This window comes from Dermacentor albipictus, chromosome 1, assembly GCF_038994185.2.
Source record: "Dermacentor albipictus isolate Rhodes 1998 colony chromosome 1, USDA_Dalb.pri_finalv2, whole genome shotgun sequence".
Lineage (NCBI taxonomy): Eukaryota > Metazoa > Arthropoda > Arachnida > Ixodida > Ixodidae > Dermacentor > Dermacentor albipictus.
In genome coordinates, this window is record NC_091821.1 from 480,681,671 (window position 1) to 480,692,432 (window position 10,762).

The window sequence follows — 10,762 nt, forward strand, 5'->3', positions numbered from 1 at the left end:
TAACTTTATCTTAATTATCATCAACTGTACTGGGTTCGACTCTCGTACTTGAATATGCCAATCGGAATACAACTTGGAGATATGGCCGGTTCACTCATATCTCCCAGTCTGTCCCACCAAAGGTGATGGGTACAAATGCCTTAACTGTATAATAATTAATTCTGTCTTTATTACCTTGGCTACAATTAACATCACAGATCATGGGTTCGACTCGAGCCTAAGGTCGGAGGTTCGACTGGTTGGAGTGCCTTAATTAGCTTCCCCGTAATTAACACCAAAAATCGTACATTCGACTGCTTTAGTTAAGTATAGCTTAATTACATTTGTCTAAATAACTTCGCCTTAATAATTGATGTAGAGGGCTCGACTCTCGTACATCAGGATGTCAATTGGAATACAACTTGGAGATATCGACGGTTCGCTCATATCCCCAAGTGAAGTCGACTCCCACCGAAGGTCATGGGTTCGAGTGCCGCAATTTGCGATATCTTATTTACCTGTGCCTTAACGACCTTCGTCTTAAATACCACCAAATTTAGGGGGTTAGACTCTCGTACTTCACGATGTCGAGCGGCATATAATTTGGAGATGTGTCCGGTTCGCCAATATCTCCAAGAGTGGTCGACTCGCGCCAAAGGTCGGGGGCTCGACTCCCACGAAGGAACGTGGTACGAGGGCCTCAGTTATCTTTATCTTAATTAACTGTGTCTTAATTAACTTTACCCTACTTAACTCCACAGGTTTTGGGTTTGGCTCCAACCTTAGTCAGGGGCTCGACTGGCTCGAGTGCCCTAATTGACGTTGCTTTAATTAACACCAAAGCTCATGGGTTCGAATTCACCCAAAGCTTGATGCTTCGACTCCCACCAGAGGTCGTGGGTTAGACGACCTCTGGTGTCACGGTCACGGGTCGTGATTGAATTGGCCCTGATTAAAACCGCGGGTAGAGAGCTTAGGCTGCCTATCAATGCTGGCGGCATAACGCCGGACAGCTTCACTACGGACATTGTATTTTTGGTCCCATGAGCCATCTAATGCCTTAATAACAAAGCCTTAATAACGATAGGGTCGGCTAGAATAGCAGCGTAATAGCCACGGCGTAGTAAGTCACCTTCTGAAGCGTGGTCGTGTTCCAAGGATAACCAAGAGCGATGTTCTTGCCGCACTTGTCGATAAACTTTGCTGCGACAGCTGCGCCTTTCGACGAAGTAACGAGTCCTGCGTGATGTATGAGCAAGTTAGCTCGTTGAATGATAGCACATTATGAAATCGAAGCATTCTTAGCCTCATTACAGGCACTTCGTGGTAGGCCGATTTCTGTCCTGCCTCGTCTTGGGTCTTCTTAACAAAAGAAAAAATTCGCAGTTCCCGCCCGAAAGGCCAAGTACCGATTCAGATAGCAAATTAGTAGACAGCTGTACCAAGTAAGGATAGCAGTGTTATCGCCCGTATAAACATGTAAACATTCGCTTACTAACGAAATTATCAATAGATTGTTTAAACGTGACTCAACGAGGACGTAGAAAGAAATAGACACACAGAGATAGCGATGTCTTTGTGTGTTTGCTTCATTCTGCACCCTTCTTCAGTCGCGCTTACACATTCTATCGTGGGTTCAAACCAACTAGCCCGTCAACATGTTTTAACTAAGTTAACCAGCACGGTGTCACGCGCGCACAGATAAACGTGAACACTTCTCGCTCGATGAACGCGGAAACTCGCTGTGAAACCCCTGAAGTGAGGAATCGTCGCAGCAGCAAAGTGAATTGACTTTCATGCATATCTCGCTTCAGCGCGAACGAAACGTCGAAAGCACAGCGCATACGAAGCTACGAAGCTTGCGAGTCTACGCGCACTCTGCAAACATCGCAGATCGCTCAAAAGATGAGGCCCGCGCAGGTGAGCCCTTTAGCCATGTTGCAGACCACTTTCAAAATCGCACGCTCCAGCCTCCGCAACCCCAACCCACGGGCCGCCCTGTTTCCAGCTCTGATCCCCCAATACCACTTGGGTGCCCTGGAGATCCTGCCCCGCCTACTTTATTATAACCTCAGGTGCTCTCCTGAGGCCTCTGTTCGCCGGTGGCATGAGTCCTCCTGGAACAGTGCTTTCAAAAAGAGGAATCTATCGTAGCGACGAAAAAAGCGACCCGCGACTTATACAACACCAGTCAGAACCTTGCTTCTTCAAGCACAGCGATAACCCAATGGGGCGTCCGTGCCCACTGCCTCACCGCATTGGCAAGCAGCGGTGGAGCGTAAACAAACTCGACCGCACTTCACAGTGCCAGCATTCCTGGGTGCAAGCGCATACATCATCATCATCACCATCATCATCAGCCTGGTTACGCCCACTGCAGGGCAAAGGCCTCTCCCATACTTCTCCAACATGTACTCCATCAACTTTTCCATCGTGTACTAATTGTGGCCATGTCGTCCCTGCAAACTTCTTAATCTCACCCGCCCGCCTAACTTTCTGCCGTCCCCTGCTATGCTACCCCACCCTTCGAATCCAGTCCGTGACCCTTAATGACCATCGGTTATCTTCCCTCGTTATTACATGTCCTGCCCATGCCCATTTCTTTTTCTTGATTTCAACTAAGATGTCATTAACTCGCGTTTGTTCCCTCACCAAATCTGCTTTTTTCTTATCCCTTAACGTTACACCCATAATTCTTCTATCCATAGCTCGTTGCGTCGTCCTCAATTTAAGTGGAACCCTTTTCGTACGCCTCCAGGTTTCTGCCCCGTAGGTGAGTACTGGTAAGACACAGCTATTATACACTTTTCTCTTGAGAAATAATGGCAACCTGCTGTTCATGATCTGAGAATGCCGGCCAAACGCACCCCAGCCCATTCTTATTCTTCTGATTATTTCCGTCTCATGATCAAGATCCGCCGTCACTAGCCCTAAGTACATGTATTCCCTTACCACTTCCAGTGCCTCACTACCTATTGTAAATCGCTGTTCTCTTCCGAGACTGTTAAACATTACTTTAGTTTTCTGCAGATTAATTTTTAGACCCACTCTTCTGCTTTCCTATCCATACAACACGCATACAACACGCGCTAACAAACCTCCTCCGTAGTGCCTAGGTAAAGTCTTCGTCGTGATTAGGGAGAGCGAAAGCACGCTTAATTCTGCAGCCCATATGGGAGCACGGCGCAGCGTATTGGGTATGGGGGCGGGGGATGAAAGATGTGGCGAGGAAAAAGAGGGAGTAGCTGTCAGGCAGCGTACGTCAGCATCATCCAGGGGCGGCGGCCAGCGAGTGAGGCAGAGGCCCATGGGAGCCCGTTTGTGTACACATTTTACATTTCAAGGAGCAAAGGCCCCCACATTTTGTCTCTCGCACCCACTCTTAATCGCGCCTATGCAGAAACGTCGAGCGCGGCGACAAACGCCACGCCCCGCTGTACCTACTCGCAATTGTAAAAATGCGACTCGGATACATATCGCAGAGTTTTTTTACTGAGAGCAGCATTCCGGGCAAGTTGGTAATTCATTACTCAAATGATATTGCGCAATAAAAGCGACACGGACGTGAGAGGACGACACACCAAGCGCAAAGCGACAAACCAAGAGCTTTTTGCGCTTCTTGTGTAGTCCTCTCACGTCCGTGTCGTTTTTTATTGCGCCATATCATTTCTTCACTGTCGCCCAAAGTGGCGACTGCACGAGCGTGGCGCCAACTCATAGTGGCGAGATATGCGCACTTTTTTTCGCGACAATATGCAGGCTTTACCTTTGCGTATCGCTTTCTCAGTGGCAATAGGCAATATAGAGGTTGGTCAGAGTGGGAAATTTGATCGTCCAAACACGTAGTATAATAGCTCTGCATGCCACCAAACAATTCACAAAATACAATACATATTCATTCGTTTACGTGGAAAAAGCATTCAAGTAAGTATAGTGCTACTACTGGGATATTGAACAAGGCGTATTGATTCAGGAACATAAAAATACATACGATCGTATAAATCCGCCCGCTTCAGCTTAAAAAAAAGTCACTTTTGTGTGGAGCAGGGCATTATTAGTGCTTGATTGCGACTCGTGACATAAAAACTACAACCGATCACGTAAAACATGAAGAGTAAAACATTCAATAAATTCTGAAAGGAGCTGCCCAAATGCTTTACAAATATAAAGCATTAAATGCATTCCAAGAGCAAAGAAAAAAACAATTTTAATATATTTACCCAAGTAACAGAATACGGTCCACAGAGGAAACATAGCATCAGTACGACCGACCGCAAAAGACAGCCAATGAAAATCGGCCTAAGCAATATGCGCATAAAAGAACATTTGAAATAAAAATCAGCACCCATGCAGGTGGGAATTTTTTTCCCTTGAAGATAGTGAAATTACTAATTAAGCAAAGCGACTGCCAAGCAGAAACTACATTTCCTGAAGCGCACGTTTCGGTGCCACGTTGTAATTAAACTAGAAGCTTCGATAGTTTAAAGGCGCTACAACCTCGCATCTACGTACAGTGTGAAAATTAGGAATAACTTAGCGCCATTTACAAAAGGTAAGGTAGGTATATCTCAGATTTCATTCATTTACACTGTTCATCAGGATACTAATTGCGGCGCAAGTCACAATCATCAGAAGAAATGGCCGCTACGCGTGTGAGACAGATCGGTTTATGATAAGACGAAGGAAAGCAAGCTTTGCGTAAGTCACACTAACAAAGTGCATGATTTAGTCACTTCCTTTACAGAGGCACAGTTGTCAATACACAAAAGCTGACATCCTGATGCCGCGAATAGGTGAGTTTTGGCCTAACAAAGCGTCAGAGTACAATTAACTGTTCGGTATCCTATTAAAGATGTGAGCACGCTTTGCATCTAGTTCACGTTTCACGAAGACAGGAAAAAGAAGGAGAACGCATAGAAAATCACGACTGACCTGCAACTGTACATACTCATACACACACCAATTTGTACGCATGTATGCCGTACACATCTGTACAAACAAGCTCACACTGGACAGTAATGCATAGGTGTCCGCAGCAGCACAGGCAATTCTCTGAAATGCAACACCAATACGTGTCCTTTGCTTCGACGCGCAGCCGTTCCGAAACGATAGGATTTGGCGCTTGCTCGTTTCAGATGCTTGTCGTAGCCCTCGAAGAATATGCAAGTACCGTCACCTCTACAGACACACAAGACGCACATTCGTCGAGCACATCCGCTGTTTCGCCGATTTATCCGAAAAGAAGTATAAAATATAAATAAGCCAGAGCAAAGCTGCACCCGGGCGCCAGCGTTACATCGCGCCGCCACTGGCAGATGGGAAGGAGGAAAAGATTGGAATTTTGTGCTTTCCCCCATGCCCAACGGCCCAGGCGGTATCTCGATGCCTCGAACTATCACGTGACCGAAAGCCTTGAGAGAGAACGTTGCTTAACCTCGCCCTCGCTTTGCCTTTATGTTTTCTCTCCGTACCTGCTCTTCCAATCTTTCGCCCTTTGACATCTTTCCGGCGGGAGGCGGTGCCTCAAAAGCGGCGGCGGTTTGTCCATAGAATAAAGAACCAGCTTTAGAGAAGGCAAACTGTACCTTTCGCAGTGGTACGAAAATAAGCAGCGGACGCGCATGGAACTTGCGTAGGTGGACTCCAGATAGCACTTCTCAAACAGGAAGCGTAATGAAGCTTTCTAGAGCACAATTTATTATGGCCGCTTTTCGCCGGCCATGCCGGTAGCGTACGCTGGTACGCGCCGTGCTCGCCCTGCTGCCTATGCGGCACGCCTCGTTGCCTTGGCTGCCGCGTAGCAGGTGCGTTTTGATTGCCAGGAGACCAAAGAGGCTCTACTGACGCCTATACAAACAAGCCGCAAATGAGTGAATAGAACGGGCGACTTTATTCGTAGAAGCCAAGCAGTGCACATTCTCTTGCAAGAGCAGAAATAAAATTGCATGTCGAGATACGCTCGAATTATCGACGCGAGCTCGTAAACGGCTCACCGTCGTCGTCGCACATGGTGGTCTGGCAACGAGCGACAACCAGCAGCGCAAACGGATTGGACAGTGTCCTCCCTGTTTGCTGCGATAGTCGCCGTTAAAGATGAGCAACTTGCATTGCGAAACAATCGGGTGACTCAGGCATCTGCTGCCGCAACCAGCACAACGACATGAACTACCCGACCTTTAGCATTAACTCCTTTCCAATCTGCACGTTTCTTTTCTTTCAGGAGCCACTAATGTGTGGCTCGCACTTGGTGCCCCACTTTGTCTCAATATGGACAAATCGGTTTCGTAGGCAACACCTTCGGCGGCCACTTTTGCAGGCCTTTCCACCCAACTTCGTACACATCGGACCATGTAAGCACGTATGCTGGTCTCAGTTCATGCTTAATCGCGGCCAAGAAAGGCTACAGGCACAATTTGCCCATGGCTGCTGCAGGAAAGGGTGAACGGGAAGCACGAATCACGGTGTGTGTAAATTGGGAGTCTATGTCGCTGTGCAGACTGCAGAAGCAAATGCTTACCTCGAGAGACTGCTTCCCAATGCCACTGACCAGGCTTCCACATACCAGAAACGTAACACGGAGACCAGGATTAAGTGGGGCAGCGAAACCAGATTCTACAATCAATCACTTCACTGTAGCTTTTGCAAAGACCCCGGTTATCGAGGAAGAAGAGCAATCATCAACGAGGCTATATAGGAATATGGGAATGGCAAAGCTGGCATTCAAAAAAGAATCCACTCTGCTCTGCAAGCACTGAAGGCTAAAAACTGTAAGAAAAGTAAAATGCTGCATAGCACACAGTGCATGGGTCATGCAAGACACATGCCGATGCTCCATGAGCTATTTTAGGAAAGGAATTGCACATGGCAACGTGCACTAGAACGTACTGCTACATATATGTTAGGCTACTAGACAGCGACCGGTATTAGGCATGAGCGAAGAATAGGTTGACGTTTCTGTTTGCATGAGAAAGAATGATCTGTAACAGGAAAGTGAAATGAAAAAGCTTGCATTCTTAGAAAAAAAATTATGCTTGGTACAAATGGAATTTGACATGGCCTGGGAGCTGATTAAGGGCAAACTCATGGAACCATTCTGTCCAGCGTCGTTTGTGCTTGGTTAGAGGTTTCAGGTGCATCTGAAATCGAAGAATTTCTATAAAGTCCTTTTTGAGGTACCTGGATGACTCGGCCAATGTCTGCGCTAGTGAAATGTTGGCTGAAGCTCTTTTCAGCTTTGACACAGTCCGCCATAGACTTGATATCTCATCCAAATGCTTCTACATCCACTTCTTTGTTCGTGGTGTAAAAGCCTTGCGAATGCGGCTCCAGCCCCTACCTATTGGTGTAGATGACCTGTGATGACCAAGCTGTGCTCTGATGTACTCTGTTGGGGCAGAACAGTGACGCACGAGATACAATACAGATTAGCCAAACTCATGTAGTGTTTCCTTTTATGTTCGAACCAATTATGCGGAACCGTAAATATGAACAAACATTCATATCATCTACTACAAACAAATAACATTTACCTCAAGACTAGCAACCCAATCCAGCATATATCAAGCATATTTATTTCTGAACCAGGTGTTTACTTTGTAGTAGCAGGCAAAGTTCCCACAATGGCCTTGTAGCAGGCAGCAGCTTTCCTTTCGTGCGTGGAGTGTGTTGCTTTATACTGGTGCCGTCCTCATTACTGCATGTCTGGAACTGAAATTTTGGCTTCATCAGAAACTGAATAAGCACAATTTCGCAATATGAAATGCGAAAAGTTGTGACATATACGTTGTAATGGCTTGTGACTTGAAAACACATGCAAACAGCATGGTAAATAAATATTCCTACTGTCCATAATGTTGTTACGATATCATGGAACGATGCTCATGAGACGAGCCGCCACGAAACGACAAAGAAGTTGGTCGGTGCCCTTGGCACGAGCGAGTGTCAGCCTGGCTGCCTGGCTCCACTGTAAATAGCGTCTTTCGTCTGTGTCTTTCCACACGTAACATTTCTGGTGGAGGTCCCTCACCACGGAGCTCCGAAGTGGTCGGCACACCGAAATTGTCACCATGCCTCCCGTTGACGAGCCCGCCTCTGCAACGGATTCGGCTTGTCCGACAGCTCCAACCGTCACGGTTGCCCCACACCGTGACCCAGGAGTGTTCTCTGGCCTGGTGGGACAGAATGTCGACGACTGGATCAAGCTGTATGAACACGCCAGTGCTAATAACAGGTGGGACCCAACGATTATGCTCGCCAATGTCATCTTTTATCTCGGCGGCGCCCCACGCGTGTGGCACCAAACGCATGATGACGAAATAACCAGTTGGGACAGTTTCAAAGAAAAGCTACGGGAACTGTTCGGCGACCCCATTGGGCGCAAGGCTGCCGCGAGAAAGGCTCTTGCATCTCGTGTTCAGTCATCTACGGAGCCATATGTTTCCTACATCCTTGACGTCTTGTCTGTATGCCGTAAAGCTGACGATAATATGTCTGAAGCAGATAAAGTGGCACATGTGCTAAAAGGCATCGCCGACGACTCTTTCAAGTTGCTTGTTTTCGGCAATGTCTCGACTATAGACGCCATTATAAAAGAATGCCGTCGCCTTGAACAGGCTAAGAGACGCCGTATCTCACACCACATAGCGCGGCTACCCAACACTGCTGCTACGTCGACATGGGAGGTTCGACCGCGTCAGACCACCACCTGCGACGACGTCACCCGTATTGTTCGCCGCGAACTCGAGGCCGCCTGTTCGCCAGCCTTCTCCACGACGCCTCCCGATCACCCAGCAACCAACATTGCGATGATTCAGGCTGTCGTCAGACAGGAATTTGAAAATATGGGTCTGAACGCCGTGTGTTCTACGTCTCGATCCAGCGTTCCCAAGTTATCTAGCGGTCCCCCTCGTCCCAGGCAGTCCTTTTCTTCCACATCTCGCCGCAACCCGTCCGAATGGCGTACCCATGATGACAGGCCAATCTACTTCCACTGCTGTCGCATCGGCCACGTCGCCCGTCACTGCCGAATCCGATGGCCACCACCTCCTCGGACTTACGCGGCCACTTATTCCCGCACCTTTGGACCTTCTGTACCCTATGCGACCCGCCACGAACCCACTACCGCTGATGCCCCTGCTCCGAAGCTTCGCTACAGCCGCTTGCCCTCACCTCGACGCCACCAGTCTCGTTCGCCCCAACCCCGCCGCTTCTCTTCGCCGCCTATCGCCTCCCGGACCCAGCCGGAAAACTAGGCACTGCAGCTTCTGGAGGTGAAGCTGCGTTGTCGACCCTGCCCTCAAATCCTCTGCTCACGTTACCCACGAACCGAAACCTCCTTGACGTTCACGTTGACGGCTATCCTGTCACGGCACTCATCGATACAGGAGCACATCTTTCTATTATGAGTGCTGCCTTCCGACGACGACTGAACAAGCTCCTCACCCCAGCGTCGGCACGCATCGTCCGCGTTGCAGATGGCGGTACTGTGCCTATCATCGGCATGTGTACGGCACGTGTCAGCATCGCTGGCCGCCACACTCCTATCCTATTCACCGTAATTGCTCATTGCCCCCACGACCTCATTCTCGGCCTAGATTTTCTCTACGCCCATTCTGCCCTTATTTACTGCTCTTCCAGTAGCCTTCGCATTGAGTTGCCAATGCTTGCAGAACCTTCTGACGCACCCCACTGCCGCTTACGCTCCACCGGCTTTCTTCGTCTGCCGCCAAAGTCCATAGCCTACATTGAACTGTTGTCTTTCCCACCAGTTCTTGATGGCGAGTACCTCGTCACTCCTTTGCCCGACATCCCAATACAGTATGACGTCACTGTGCCTCACAGCATACTTACAATTTCTGCGAACCACACTCGCATGCCTGTCTGTAACTTTGGATTGGCAAAGCAAATTTTACCGCAAGGTATTTGCCTTGCCACCATTGATTGTCTCAGCGACCAATACGTGGCAGCGTTATCGCCCGATGGTTCTCGCGAGTTTAGCGTGCCCCTCGCGCCAGCCTCGGCCGTTGATCCCAACATAAAGAAAATGGTTGCGACGGACCTGTCCTCTAGACAGGCTGAAGAACTGTGCGAAGTATTATCGTCCTACCGCGATATTTTCGACTTCGACGATCGCCCTTTAGGCCAGACGCTCGCGGTCAAGCATCGGATTCTTACTGGCGATGCTGCGCCTTTCACCGACGACCGTATCGAGTTTCTGTGTCGGAACGCCGAGTAATTCAAGATGAAGTGAACAAAATGCTCGATAAAAACATCATTGAGCCTTCATCGAGTCCCTGGGCGTAACCTGTGGTGTTGGTTAAGAAGAAGGACGGCACATGGTGCTTCTGTGTAGACTACCGTCATCTGAACAGCATTACAAAGAAGGACGTCTACCCGCTCCCACATATAGACGACGCCCTTGACTGCCTGCACGGTTCCAGCTATTTCTCGTCTATAGATCTTCATTCGGGATATTGGCAGATTGCTGATGACGATATGGACAGAGAAAAAACCGCGTTCATCACACCTGATGGCCTATACCAATTTAAAGTTATGCCGTTTGGATTATGCAACGCCCCTGCCACCTTTCAGCGTATGATGGACTCCTTGCTCCAAGGTTTCAAATGGTCCGCATGCCTCTGCTACCTCGACGACGTCATCGTCTTCTCGCCAACGTTCGACATTCACCTTGAGCGTCTCACAACTATACTTGATGTATTTCGAAAGGCGAAGCTACACCTTAACTCGTCCAAATGTCGTTTTGGCCAGCGACAAATTACGCTTC